The sequence below is a fragment of the Scyliorhinus torazame genome, chromosome 7, assembly GCF_047496885.1.
Source record: "Scyliorhinus torazame isolate Kashiwa2021f chromosome 7, sScyTor2.1, whole genome shotgun sequence".
Lineage (NCBI taxonomy): Eukaryota > Metazoa > Chordata > Chondrichthyes > Carcharhiniformes > Scyliorhinidae > Scyliorhinus > Scyliorhinus torazame.
The window spans coordinates 246,693,502-246,708,960 of NC_092713.1; positions in this window are offsets into that span (position 1 = coordinate 246,693,502).

Below are 15,459 nucleotides of genomic sequence, written 5' to 3' on the forward strand. Positions count from 1 at the left end.
TCCAGCACACTCTGACACACAGGAATTAGTACCCCCCGGAGCTCCAGCACACCCAAAACCTACACCCCAGCTGATCCTGCACCTTACTAACCACACCCAAGCAGTGCACCATCCCCATTTACACAAAAAAAATTATTATGCCAGACCCAGCCATTGGACCCCATCACTGAGAAGAATCATCAAAGAGATGATAATGTTGTGACTCCACAAGATAAGTTGTAGGTTCTGACTACTTTCAACCACTCCTTCCTTGCCCTCTCATGGTCACCCTCCACCCTCCCATTCCCATGGTTGAAGAGTCCCTTACTTATTTGGTTGGTCACCCTTACCCTGACAGTAACAAAGGATGAGGTATGCACTGCAGCATAATGGTCTAGCACATATAAGATTAATTGGGACATAATGCTGTACACCCACACAGAGATGCAAGAAAGCACATGACCTGCACCTAAGGACACTCTGGTGTTGGATAGAGCTGTGTGTACGAGCAAGCATGGGGACAGCTCCTAGCTTATACCCTTTATATCTGTAGATAGTTATAAGGGTCAGTAAAGACTTTCAACCTAATATGACTTCAGACCTCCTGAAACGTAATCAACTCCCTACAACAGCTACCCACATAAACTACAAAGACCATTTTTTCCGAGATGGTATATAAATAATCTTTATTCCCAAGAACAATCCCGCAATGGAACAAGCTGTTAATGTAAAGAGTGACAACTTCATCATTTTAAATCGTCAAGATCCACCTGTAGATTATTCCGTTAAAAGATTTCATTATCAGGACTACCACATCAGCAGATCATGCTTGGTTTAGCCATCGATACCTCTTTAAAGGATGGCAGAATACAATACTAGTCTGTGATGCTGCTACAACTAAACAGAAACAGAAACATCTCGCTAAAAACTCTGGCCACATGGGACTTCCAGTTGAGCTGGGAGCAGCTGAATGCTGAATATGGGGTGGGGGGGTTGGTCAAATGGATCTAGTTGGGACAGGCTCAAATGAGAACTAAACTAACAGCTGAATTCAATCAACTGATAATTTGATTCATGACTTATTTGCAAAAGAGGAAATGCAGCCACTTCCTTAAATTGATTCTGTTCATTCATGGGCCTCAGCATGATGCGTAAGCGGAGAGAAATGACTTCCCTGGGAAAAGAAAATTATGTGTGCATGTGAATGAAAGCTACTGCAATTGTGAAGCAGTGTTTGAGGTTATATCATTCTACATTTGTCTTCACAAATCTCTTTGAATAAAACAGCTTGGCCACAGCTGTACAAAATCCATTGCGGAAAACAGAAAGCAAAAAAACCCACACAAATTACAGCAAACCACCACAAAATTACACTTAACTGGCTGTCATGCATATTTAACTTTGAACATTCGCCTTTTTATGAAAAGCTTGGAACTTTGTGATGTAATTGTTGAGGCAAGCATGTTCTTTTGGAACCGCCTCCACACTTAACCTTTTCGTATAGAGGTGATGTGTGTAACAAGCTGAACAATTGGGGAGAAGAGCGAGAAAAAAACCCAAGGACTGAGACCTTTAAAATCACAATAGAAAAGGGACTTTAATGAGAGGTAAAATGAGAGGTATTAAAAAATCTAGAGCAGAAACATGGAACATCTGTTGGAGAAAGTGTTTGCAATTTAAAATAAAAAGTGTTTGTAAGTTGTTAGCTTTGACAGTACTCATCTTCCCCAATGAGAGTAGATCTCTGAGAGGAGTGCCACCAGGGTTCATGAACCATGTACACACCCTGGGTGTCCCTGAGCATGATGGAAACCCCCCCGCCCTCATGGAACAGCCAGGGACCAGCAAATATCAAATTGGGTCATTGGGCACGAAGAAACACTCCGCTATTGCTTAGGTATCTTGTTAGTTTAATTCTTATTTGAGCCTGTCTCAACTAGAACCATTTGACCAACCCACCCACAACATATTCAGCACGGATCTTGATGACACCTTGGATTGGATTGGATTTTTTTATTGTCACGTGTGCCGAGGGACAATGAAAAGTATGTTCTGTGTACAGACCAGGCAGATCATTCCATACATGAAAAAAAACCATAGGACATGCATAAATACACAATGTAAATACATAGGCACAGGCAACGGGTGAGCATATGGAGTGGAGTACTGCTCAGTGGAGAAGATGTGTGAAGAGATCAGTTCAACCCACCAGAGGGTCAATCAGGAGTCTGGTAACAGCGGGGAAGAAGCTGTTTTTGAACCTGTTAGTGCGTGTTGTCAGACTTTTGTATCTCCTGCCCGATGGAAGAAGTTGGAAGAGAGAATACCCCGGGTGGGAGAGGTCTTTGATTATGCTGCCCGCATTCCCCAGGCAGCGAGAGGTGGAGACAGAGTGGGCGGTGGGTTCGTGTGATGGACTGGGCTGTGTTCATGACTTGGGCCGAGCAGTTACCATGCCAAGCTGCGATGCAGCCAAATGGGATGCTTTCTCTGGTGCATCTGTAAAAATTGGTCAGAGTCACTGTGGGCATGTTGAATTTCCTTAGTTGACTGAGGAAGTATAGTAACTGCACTTGTAAGTAAACGCATAGACATACTCAGCTGATCATTGATCAGAATAGCCTGAGACCAGAATGGAGAGTTCTGATGAGCTAGTTCTCTCTGCAGATGATGCCAGACCAGCTGCTTCGTTTTTTCAGCATGTTCTGTTTTTATTTCAGATTTCAAGCATCCAAAGTATTTGTCTGTATTTGTCTTGTGTTATAGGAGTCTCACTGAATTGGTAACTCACAGATTCATTACAGTGTTACCCCTTTCAAATGTACACAATCAATTTCTGATTACTGCTTTGGTTCAATAGGAAAGTCCATACCTTGAGTACCATCAGAAGCAACTGGGACAACTGCATACGTTTGTATGTCTAGAGGCCATAGCTTAGCACTGCTGCCGTGTTTGAGATGTATAGAAAGGGAATAAATATACAATAGAACAACAGTCACTTTAACGAAAGCAGTAACAGCAAAACAGAAAAAAAAGAACAAGAATAAAAGGAACTAGCTGAGGGGGCAGAGAGCCAAGAGGGTTTGACATTCCATCACCAGCTGTATTTAACTCTTTCCCCACCCCCTGAAGTAGATTCCTTATTGATAGCAAAGCTTCAAAATTATAGGTGAACATAAAACAAGTCAATGTTTTAGGTTGATGCTTCAAACCAAATAGTAAAACAAAACATCCTCTCGCATTTCCAGTAGATTGAAGCCAATCTCAACCAAACTCTGATGGAATAATATTCCTCCAGGTTCATGTGCACTTTGCTACTGGTGAGGCTAGGTAGAATGGGCGGGTGCTAAGCCATGCTACCAAAGCTGGATTCCCACAGGCTCATGGAGTCATACATTGCACACATGCGGCAATCCTTCTTCCTGTGCCAGTCAAGTCATCAACAGATATTCACACCTTGAAGCTGAGGGCTACTGTCTGACAACAATGACACCTGTGAGCAGCTCAAATATCCAGGAATCTCACAAAATAAACTATGGCCAGAATTCTCCGACCGTTAGGATTCTCTGTTCCCACTGGCAGTGCACCCCCGCCTGAGGGTGTCCCGGTGGTGTGGCATGTCTTCAATGGCAAATCTCATTGACAAGCGGCAGGAACAGAGAATCCCGCTGCCAATGAATGGCACTCCACCGAGAAACACGTGGCTGAGGGACCGGAGAATCCTGCCCTGTGAGTACCAGAGTTGTAATGGAGCAGATGCTGAAGATACGATTCTGGTGCCTGAACAGATTTGGGACAGCCTTCAGTACATGAAGGTCATGATCTACTGTGCCCTGTACAATATTATGTAATCCAAGATCTGCAGCCCCAGCAAGAAGAAATGTGATGTGGCGGAGGCACCTGGAGCCACACATATAAGCTACCACAGATAGTAAAAGTTTCTACAAATATATAAAACAAAAAAGATTGGCGAAGGTAAATATTGGTCCTTTAGAGGCTGAGAAGGGAGATTTAATAATGGGATATGAGGAAATGGCTGAGGAACTGAACAGGTTTTTTGGGTCGGTCTTCACAGTGGAAGACACAAATAACATATCAGTGGCTGATAGAAATGAGGCTATGACAGGTGAGGACCTTGAGATGATTGTTATCACCAAGGAGGTAGTGATGGGAAAGCTAATGGGGCTAAAGGTAGACAAGTCTCCTGGACCTGATGGGCTGCATCCCAGAGTGCTAAAAGAGATGGCTAGGGAAATTGCAAATGCACACGTGATAATTTACCAAAATTCACTCGACTCTGGGGTGATCCCAGCGGATTGGAAATTAGCAAACATAATACCACTGTTTAAAAAAGGAGGTAGGCAGAAAGTGGGTAATTCTAGGCCAATGAGCTTAACTTCGGTAGTAGGAAAGATGCTGGAATCTATCATCAAGGAAGAAATAGCGAGGCAACTGGATGGAAATTGTCCCATTGGGCAGACGCAGCATGGGTTCATCAAGAGCAGGTCGTGCCTAACGAATTTGAGGACATTACCAGTGCGGTAGATAACGGGGAGCCAATGGATGTAGTATATCTGGATTTCCAGAAAGCCTTTGATAAGGTGCCACACAAAAGGTTGCTGCATAGGATAAAGATGCATGGCATTAAGGGTAAAGTAGTAGCATGGATAGAGGATTGGTTAATTAATAGAAAGCAAAGAGTGGGGATTAATGGGTGTTTCTCTGGTTGGCAATCAGTAGCTAGTGGGGTTCCTCAGGGATCAGTGTTGTGCCCACAATTGTTCACAATTTACAATGATGATTTGGAGTTGGGGACCAAGGGCAATGTGTCCAAGTTTGCAGACGACACTAAGATAAGTGGTAAAGCAAAAAGTGCAGAGGATACCGGAAGTCTGAAGCGGGATTTGGATAGGTTAATTGAATGGGCTAGGGTCTGGCAGATGGAATACAATGTTGACAAATGTGAGGTTATCCATTTTGGTAGAAATAACAGCAAAAGGGATTATTATTTAAATGATAAAATATTAAAACATGCTGTCGTGCAGAGAGACCTGGGTGTGCTGGTGCATGAGTCGCAAAAAGTTGGTTTACAGGTGCAACAGGTGATTAAAAAGGCAAATGGAATTTTGTCCTTAATTGCTAGAGGGATGGAGTTTAAGACTAGGGAGGTTATACTGCAATTGTATAAGGTGTTAGTGAGGCCACACCTGGAGTATTGTGTTCAGTTTTGGTCTCTACCTGAGAAAGGACATACTGGCGCTGGAGGGTGTGCAGAGGAGATCACTAGGTTAATCACAGAACTGAAGGGGTTGGATTACGAGGAGAGGTTGAGTAGACTGGGACTGTACTCATTGGAATTTAGAAGGATGAGGGGGGATCTTATAGAAACATATAAAATTATGAAGGGAATAGATAGGATAGATGCGGACAGGTTGTTTCCACTGGCGGGTGAAAGCAAAACTAGGGGGCATAGCCTCAAAATAAGGGGAAGTAGATTTAGGACTGAGTTTAGGAGGAACTTCTTCACCCAAAGGGTTGTGAATCTATAGAATTCTTTACCCAGTGAAGCAGTTGAGGCTCCTTCATTAAATGTTTTTAAGATAAAGACAGATAGTTTTTTGAAGAATAAAGGGATTAAGGGTTATGGCGTTCGGGCCGAAAAGTGGAGCTGAGTCCACAAAAGATCAGCCATGATCTCATTGAATGGTGGAGCAGGCTCGAGGGGCCAGGTGGCCTATTCCTGTTCCTAGTTCTTATGTTCACTGATGTCTGGAGTGGTCTGATTCTGGCACACTTCAACTGAGGTAGAACAACCATTCCATATCCAATGTGCCCCCCCCCCCCCCCACCCCCAACCCCAGCCAACAGAAAGGCCTACTAAATCACATACATTTACAGTAGTTGATCCAGAGTAGTTCTCTTCATGGACAGCCCCTTAAGCTCAGCATCTGTGTGCAGCTGAGTAGAGCTTGGAGAGTCCTGCCCCAGCGAACAGAGACTCTCCTGTCTCCAGTGCCTGCTTGTGCTCACTTGTAAGGAAGGAGATATGATATGGCAACCCAGATATCTGTCCCATCTATTGACAGTCCCATCATGGTGTGTGTCTGTGTGCGTGCGTGTGTCTGAGCTGATGCCAGCTGCACTTGAGTTGTGTGAAGGTGTACTCTAACAATGCGCAACCTACTCTAAGGCAGTGATTTTCAAAGGGGGGGTTGTGACCCCTGGATGGGTCGCAAGATTGTGCAGAATGGGTCGCCAAAAGGTCACCAAAATGATCCCCAAAGATCGCATGACGTTGGGCGGGGTTCTCTAATAATGGGGCTAAAATCGGCGCCAAGCACTCCAGCGTCAACGGCCTACGAAAGTGAGGAAGTCCCCCCTTCCTAGGGGGCTAGGTTGGCACCGGAGTGGTCCCCACAGCTCCAGCAGGCACAGAATGCCCGTGCGAGTTCACGCGTGTACAGAACGGCCGGTGTGATTCCGCTCATGCGCGGTACGGCTGCCGTATTTCCGCGCATGCGCGGGGGTTCCCTTCTCGGCGTCAACCCCTGGGCAATATGGTGGAGCTCTACAGGGTCCCGGCGCGAAGTAAAATAGGCCCCCACGGAACCAGCCCGCCCACCGATCGGTAGGTCCCAATCGCGGGCCAGGCCACCGTGGGCCCCCCGGGGTCGGATCACCCCGCCACCCCCTCCAGGACAGCCCCCCGGCACCGGGTCGGAGAATCCCAGCCCATGTTTACTGTTTTTCCTCAAGGTAAATTCTCACTGCAGTACCATGTATGACCACACGAGGCTGATGTAGAAGCCGGTGCCATGGACTTCCTTGCCTCTCTGGGCCAGAGCGTGCTTGGGCAGTCTGCAGTCAAAGACCTGTAGTATTCTCTTTGTGTGGCATTTCCTGCTGCTGTGTTCAGCGTCAGGATCAGTATTGTTTATTGAGTTCAGTGTGTCACTAGCAAACCCTGTGTGTCTTTTATCATTCTCTCAGTTAACCTGGAAATACAGCCTCCTCCACCACCACAAGCTCCGATGTCCACTCATTCCACTTTCAAAATGACTCTCCACACCGAGGCTCTTGTCCTTCAGGGACACTTCTTTTTTTTCATCACGTCCCCCGCCGCTATTCACCCCCTGTTCCCAGGTACTCGTCTCCAAGCATCCGTCTCTGTCCGTGTGGCTACTTGGACTCCATCAGCAGATTAGGCTCCTCTACCGCAAGGACCTTTTCACCGACCTTTATCGGGGCTTGATTGTTCGGCAAAGATGGCATTGGCTGGCGACTAAACTCCACTCATATATGCAGGAGCCGGTAAAATGTTGTAGATGTATGGAATGGGTCTGCACGTTTTGCATATTGGTCAGCTGAGCTGTGCCCAGCAATGTTTTTTTAGCATGTTTTCAGTCTGTTATACATTTTACTGGGAAACGGTACTGACAGGTGTCCAGTGACTTTCTGTCTGACCATGTTTTTAGTTCAGCCGTTAGGGCTCCTGTTTCTGAAGTTAAAGATTTGAGTTTAATTTCCTACCTGAGGTCGTGTTAGATTTTGAACGCATGAACATGACGTATTTAAAACTGTGCCATATTTTTTTAATAAGAGTATCCAATTCATTTTTTCCAATTAAGGGGCAATTTAGCATGGCCAATTCACTTACACTGCACATCTTTGGGTTGTGGGGGTGAAACCCACCGAAACACGCGGAGAATGTGCAAACTCCACATGAAGAATGACCCAGGACCGGGATCGAACCTGGGACCTCGGCACCACGAGGCAGCAGTGCTAACCACTGCACCACCGTGCTGCCCAGAAATTGCACAATATTGAGCCGGCTAATCTTTCCAGCGCTTGCACGCAATTTTCCAAATGCTAACAATGGGTGTGAAGATATAAAATAATCAAATAATTCTCAGTTACACCCTTTAGCAAGGTGTCAGGGTGGAGCTGTCCTTTTAAGGTGAAATAGCAGCTCAATTTATAATGTTTACATTCAATAATACAGAAGTGCCAACAGTGACCTTTTAAAAAATAATTATGGAGGCTCTTTTGTGAATGTGGCGTGGTCGCGATTGGCGGCCATTCTGTAAACGTGGGTCGCTGGAAAAAAAGTTTGAAAAACATTAGTCTAAGGAGTATTTGCCCTCTTCCTGCACTAGGCCAAGGGATGTTTGAAAGACTTTTGCGAGATGAAAGGTGTAGTACCCTCAATAACGACACGAGAGTGTGGAATGGTAAATGAAGGCTTTAATAAGCAGAAAAACAGCCAGCAACAGAGATGAGTGCTCACTGAATGCCATCTACAGGGCGGCACCTTATGTTCGGCTCCCTGGTGGGTGGAGCCGGAGGCGGAGTCCCTCAGGGTTCCAAACCTGGTCTTAAAGGGGCATCACCTACATGGTGTTAAGGGTACAGTGACTATTCATCACAAAAGGTATGTTTTAGAACTGTCAAGGTAAAAATGTTGTGTGTCATTTTGGTTGTGTGATATTTAATTCGGTCACCACATAGCTGGGAAACACCCATGTCTCCATCTGAAACCCATCCTAACTCTAGTGTCGTCTCCTCTGAAATTGCCACGGTGGAGGTAATTGGAGATCTACCTCTGGTGCCCTGCCTCTCCTTGATATTCTGTGCTTCTTTTTCTTGAAAGAGACGTCTGGTGTGAGAAGTGGAATGTTTTGAGAGAATGGGCTTTGTGGTGGGTACTTGTGAATGATGGATGTAACACTGCAATGAGGGCAAGTGTCAATGGTGGCTCATCAGATTGGGATGTGAGGCGGTATCTCGACAGAGAAGAGTGGGTGCACCTCCAGGATACGTTGCTCTGATTTGCAGGAGAAAGCTGAGAAAACAGAGTGAAAGTGTTTGTGCTCGAATGTACCATACCACTCAACGTTCCTGCCGTGATTAAATTATTCAACCTCTTCCAATTCTGAACCAGGAGGTGAGGTAACATAGTCCTCCTCAGCGACTTCCAATCACATTTCTTTTTGATAACAGCCTTCTTCCTCCTTTCCGACATCGTGGGCCCTTAAATCTCACAGCATCATCTCCTGAGACATATTGGAGAAGCACGGTGCTGCCTTTTTACATTGAATTTCCATGCGCGCAGGTTTTGCACCTATACAATTTTTCAAACATGTTTCTCACAGGGCCCATTTACATTTTGAGGCTGAAAGAAACTGATGCAGACCGTCATTGTGCCTGTTTGCTATAATTAGTTGGGAAGCCTGAAAGACAGACACAAATGCAGTGGCGGTGTTAAGTAGCCACTGGCAAAGACTACTGAAGCTCCCAGGTTTCTGACAAGCTGCCAGCCTGCCCTGCTACAAGTGGATCTGAAAGTTCAAGTTCAACCCTATGTTTCAATACATTATGTCAATGAAATAACCAGGCACCAGAAACAGCTCCAAATGACATTCCCTCAGCTCACTTTATATCTTGGTTCTCATATATATTGTAATGAAATTAATCTGCTTGCAGTGGTACAAATGTCATCACAAGTATTACCACAATCTGTAACCTCATGGCCCAGCCTATTCCTCATTCTAGTATTTTCAACAAGCTCAGTGATCAACTTTGAGGAGTGCAGGAGAGCATGCCAGAAGCAACATCAGGCATATCTAAAACTGAGGTGCCAATTTTGTGAAGCTACAACGCAAGACTACTAGCATGCTGAACAACAAAGGCAGATTGCAATAGACAGAGCTAAGCGATCCCAAGACCAACAGATCAGCTTAAAGCTCTGTAACCCTGTCATAAATGTGGGCGGGCAATTAACCAGCTTTCCTTTGTTCTGCGATGGGATGTTGGTGTCACTGGCAAGGTCAGCATTTGCTGCCCATCCCGAATCGCCCTTGAACTAAATGGCTTGCTGGGCTATTTCAGAGGCAGTTAAGAGTCAGCCACATTGCTGTGGGTCTGGAATCACCTATAGGCCAAATCGCATAAGAACGGCAGATTCCCTTCCCTAAATGGCATGAGTGGACCAGATGGATTTTCACAACAATTGATGATAGTTTCATGTCCAGCATTATTGAGATTACCTTTCAATTCCAGATTTGGTTAATTAAATTAAAATTCCACCAGTTTCCATGGTGGGATTTGAACCCATGTCCCCAGAGCACTAACCTGGGTCTCTGAATCACTAGTTGTTGTTTTTTTCCAAATACTTGCATTTATTTAAAATTTTACATAGGTGACCTGGCACATAAAATTGAAATGACAGATTAACTACATGTTATCTTGCAATTTCATAATTTCAATCCAGAATACTCAATCTTTCATTTAAAACAATAAAATTATACCACAGTTTGAATTAACCTATTTAGCTTTACATGCTCACCCCTCTGTCCCCACCCATTCATCCCTACACTCACCAGCACCCCCATCCCCATCCCCCAGACCCTCCATCCATATGAGCTTACTTCTCCAGTCATTCATCCAAACCCACATGCATACGAGCGCACACACAACAGTCATAAATGCAGCAAACATATATACAGGCATTATATTATGTATACTCCTACAATTATATCTACACAAAGTACATAGAATTTATGTTTGCATACAATAATGCACACATTATGCACCATGCAAACATACCATACAGATATAGCAAAATGTCCACCCATATTTTTAAGATTGATTATCTCCACACACAGTACGGCTGCACTTTAGTCTGTTTCCCAATCTCAAACCACGAAAGATACTTCCTTGTTAAACTAGGTTAACAGCATTTTTAACAGTGAACTCTCTACCATGACAGAGTACTGTGGTGGCAGCTGCAGGTAACAATGTAGGCATGTCAATACAAAACAAATAGAAAAACAAATCTGTGCATGGAAACAAAAAACACATTCAAAGCTAGATTCTAAACTATTGTTTCTTGATATCACAGTGGGTTAATTCAGGAAAAATATATTTAATTAGACTTGTCAGATACAATCTCTAAACAACCATACCGATTCTCACAGAGGGGAGCGCCTCTGCGTTTGAAGGGTAAGCCTCATACCTAAAGCTAACAAAAATATGGAAATAGGTTTGGTTAAATATGAATGAATCTTTTGACAAATGTAAAGCACCCAAATTTAGATATGGATTGCAGCTGCTGAGGTTGCAGGTCATATTTCCTATTAATGTTTTATGCAGAAAACAGTTTCCAGACATTGGCAGGTTCTTACCATCTCCTTCCCCACTTTTGTAACACTCCCTTGCTCCATCACTTCCCTATCGATTCATTCCACTCTCCCCTTTTCGCCACCTCCTTACTCCGAGTATCTCCTGATCCTTTTCCAGTGGCTGTCTTTTTTATTTCCTTTTTTTTTAATTTAGAGTACTCAATTCATTTTTTCCAATTAAGGAGCAATTTAGTGTGGCCAATCCACCTACCTTGCACATCTTTGGGTTGTGGGGGCGAAACCCACACAAACACAGTGGCTGTCTTTTTCACCTCCATTCAAGACTGGGAAGAAGTCTCAATTATTCAAAGCAAATAAAAAGACCTGCCCACAAATTCCACAATGCACCCGTATAATGGAGGAGGCAGGCTGACATGAAAGGAAAAATAAAACTTTCCATCCCTACCTCTGCTGAGGCAGCTATATGGTGTTGTAAAAACTACAGTTCTAGTTACAGGTTTAGGATTGAAGCTGCGTTGTTAAATATCTAACTAAATTTAGAGGTCTAACATTAGTACTCGCTTGTGATTTAAACTCAATATCATGTCTTTACAGCCTCAGCGGCTTCTCTAAACTCCCAAGGACTGAGGAAACTGATGGCAAGAATAAACCAGATACAGATTGAGTAATTTAAATTACAGTTCATGAACATAGTTAGCAATGGATTCATTTACTTGTCTGCACAAAAAATAAACATTTTACACTTTTTAACAACCAGGGGCAATTTTGCCCAACAAAAAGATAAATAACTGCTAGCTACTCTCTTCCATGCTGCATGTAAGCTTGTCCAATGCTTGGCCTTGTAATTTTCTGCTTGGTTCCGAGGTCTCCATAATGAACAGGAATCTCTGTTTTTGGTCCTATCACATAGTGACCCTCTTCCAAGCTGCGAGCAGTAATAGTTGTCCATTGCCGACAGGAATGAAGCAAAACCAAATCATTTTCACGAATCCCTTCCACAGTTTCCCCGTTCTCCAACCTGATGAGCTGTGGTAGCCGGTATGTGCTGACCAATAGATCCAGCGGTCTGGTCACGCCGCTCCACTCAATCGCCCTGGTGCTGCTCGGTGTCTCCATGGTGCCGGCAGCGCCGCTCTGTCCCAGACGGAGGCAAGAGGCGCTCAGCCGCAGTTTTTCCCCGGGGCTGGGCAGAGGCTGCTTCCACTGCTATCGAGCTCGCTTTCCTGCCGGCCTCCCGAAACGCCATGCCAGGAGTCACACGCTTCACTTCGATAAGCAGCCAACCTGCCCACTCACTCCAGATGACAGGATGGAGCAGCGACAGTGACCCTGAATCACTAGTTGAGTGACATTTCCACAATTATTCCCATCCTCAATGATGGGGATGTGGTAGTACCAGGTATTGCGGTACCTGAGAGGCTGATGACCATTGGTTAGACCCAGGAGTCTACCATTGGCTGTATTACGTAGCTCCGCCCTGAAGGCAGGGTATAAGAGATGGTGCCATCGCAGCAGCCTTCACTTTCTGTATCGAAGCTGCTGGGGAAAAGGTTCTAGTAGATTAAAGCCTTCAGCGTTAGCGGCGAGAGTGCCCGCTAACGCTGCCCGGCCCCACTGTTTCTTCTGCGGGCAGGCGAGCCATCCCCGCCCACGCTGCCCGGCCCGCACCGCCGCCTGCAAAGGGTGCGGCAAGAAGGGCCACTTTGTGGGGATCTTTCAGGCCCGCGCCGTGGCCGCGGTCTCCAGCGACTATGGACCGCCGCGGCAACCCTCTCTTCAGGCCCCGACCGGCCAGCACTCACTGCCACCCCCATATCCTAGAGCCACGTGCGACCCACGGGCGTGGCCATCTTGCCCCCCTGTGCCGTGGGGGCACTCTTTTCCTTCCGCCTTCGCCATGGTCTCCACTATGGCGGAGGCGGAAGAGACCCCCTCCACTGCGCATGCGCGGGGATGCCGTGAGCGGCCGCTGACGCTCCCGCGCATGTGCCGCACGGCAAAGTCATTTCCGTGCCAGCTGGCGGGGCACCAAAGGCCTTTCCCGCCAGCTGGCGGGGCGGAAATCAGTCCGGCGCGGGCCTAGCCCCTCAAGGTGAGGGCTCGGTCTCTCAAGATGTGCAGAAATCCGCACATTTGGGGCGGCGCAATGCCGGACTGACTCGCGCCGTTTTTGGCGCCGGTCGGCGGACATCGCGCCAATTGCCGAGAATCCCGCCCCAGGTGTGGGAAATGGAACACACTAATCTGACACAAGAAGGAATGCTCCTGTAAATGTGGATTAAAGTTGATTATTAGGGTTGTGTAACAGATAGTTACTTTACCTTATGGTTTGGCTGTACCTGATCTTGGAGCAAGGCAACATAAGTGGAAACATGAAAAACGTCACATTCCCCAGAAATGATGTTCCAGTAGATGTTAACACCATGCTTTCAAAATTGAGAATGCAGCTTCCAATTTACTTTAACAGCATTTTAAAACTAAAACAGTTCCAATGAATTACAAATAGCTTGTGTTGTTAAAAACACTCAAAAATGAACCATTAGAGTTGAGCAAAATAGTAAAAGTCAGAATTTGTTTTCAAATTTGGCATGTCATTGAGATGATGAGACCTTAAAAGGTGAATTCCCCATTTCCAAAATAGCACAGACCCATTTGGGAGATTAAGTGCAATGCTGCTTTTCCTGTGGAAAAGTTGCTTCTCTTCAATGGAATATTATTTTTGCATAAAAAGATTGGTTGATTAAGATCAAGTTTTAAGATCATAATCTCCTATTTCATTTTGACTTGGACCGATTTTCTGTCCTGCCTCAGGCAGTTTGTGAATGCGAAATCCTAGATCTCGCGACTTGGTTATCAACTGATACAAGAAGCACTTTTCCTGAATGAGTGGAAACCTGGAGGGTTACTGAAGATTCAATTTAATGTATGATTTTCTTTGTGATAAGTAATACTTCACTATTATTAGGTTACACTAATCGTTTTCATGCATCTAAAACTGATGAAGATAATTTTTTTCTCAACCCTTTCAATGGACGATTGTCTTTTTAAAGGAAGATTGCCCAAAATAAGACACAAAATTCAACATAATGGGTAGGATTTCCCAGCCCTCTCCCTCCTGCACACGCGGTGTCTCTTCCGGCGACGGAAGTGGTGCGCCATTGGCCGCTGGTGGGATCTTCTGGTCCTGTTGATGTCTACGCTGTTTTTCATGGCTTGCCCGTTTTGCCGCTGGGAAATCAGCCGTGGTGGAAAGGGTCGTAAAATCCTTGCCATGGTCTTAGCAATAAGTTAATGAATTGCTTCAATTGATAACCAAAGTAGACATAAGATGCATCGTGGTGGTTATTAATCTTGCAAATAGCAAGCACATGTTGGCTGGGTACTTTCAGAAAATTGCGAACAATCACACAAATCCATTCTCTTTTGTTAAAAGGTCCTATTGAATCATGTAAAATTAACCATTTTAGTTCCCAAACAGTAACTAACATTGATTGATATTTGTGTATTAAGGTCTTTCTACGCCAGTTCTTGGGCATAGTTAAGTTAAATGTCAAAACAATCGATATATAGACAAAACCTGAAACAGTGCTTGCACCAATAGAATCGTAGAATCGATTTCACGGATAAAATGTTAAATATTCCAAACTGGAAATAGAGTGAGCATTTGAGAAGTTTCACATTCTTATAAGAACTGAGGACAACACTGTTATTGTCTATTGACCGAGTTTATCGTGCTGCATCCTGTAGTTGGGTTTGAATTTAAAATAATACATAATGCAAGCAAGCACATTGCAAGATTTTAAATTTTAGGATGGGATTTTTGAATCAGTGCAAAAGTGGGGTGGCAGGCAGAAAATTGACATTTTATCGGCTTGCCATGGTTTTGATGCCCTATCGTCTGCTTCTCGCCTCATTAAATATGCATGCATGGGAAACATGCCAGATTTCTGGCAGGCAGCCTCCGAATCACCTGCCCCACCGTAAGCTCACTGCTTCCTCATCCTGAGCGCTATAATTAAAGTGCAGCCGCGCACAGCATTCTTAATGCCGAGGACTGCTCCACTGAGGATATGGCCCCAAAAGCCAAGAAGATGGAAGACCCCAAATTCAGTGCCTTTTGGACGCAGTCGAGGCCCACTCAATGTCCTCTACCAGCAAGCTCACCAATCTGATTTGGGAGGCCGTGGTAGTGGTGATCAGTGCCAACGCTGCACAGAACAGATCAGGCACCCAGTGCAAGAAGAGGATGAATGATCCCATCCGTGTCTCCAGGGTAATTCACTTTCTCATCACTCTCAACTCACACATTCACAAGCCTGTCACACATTCATTGGCATCT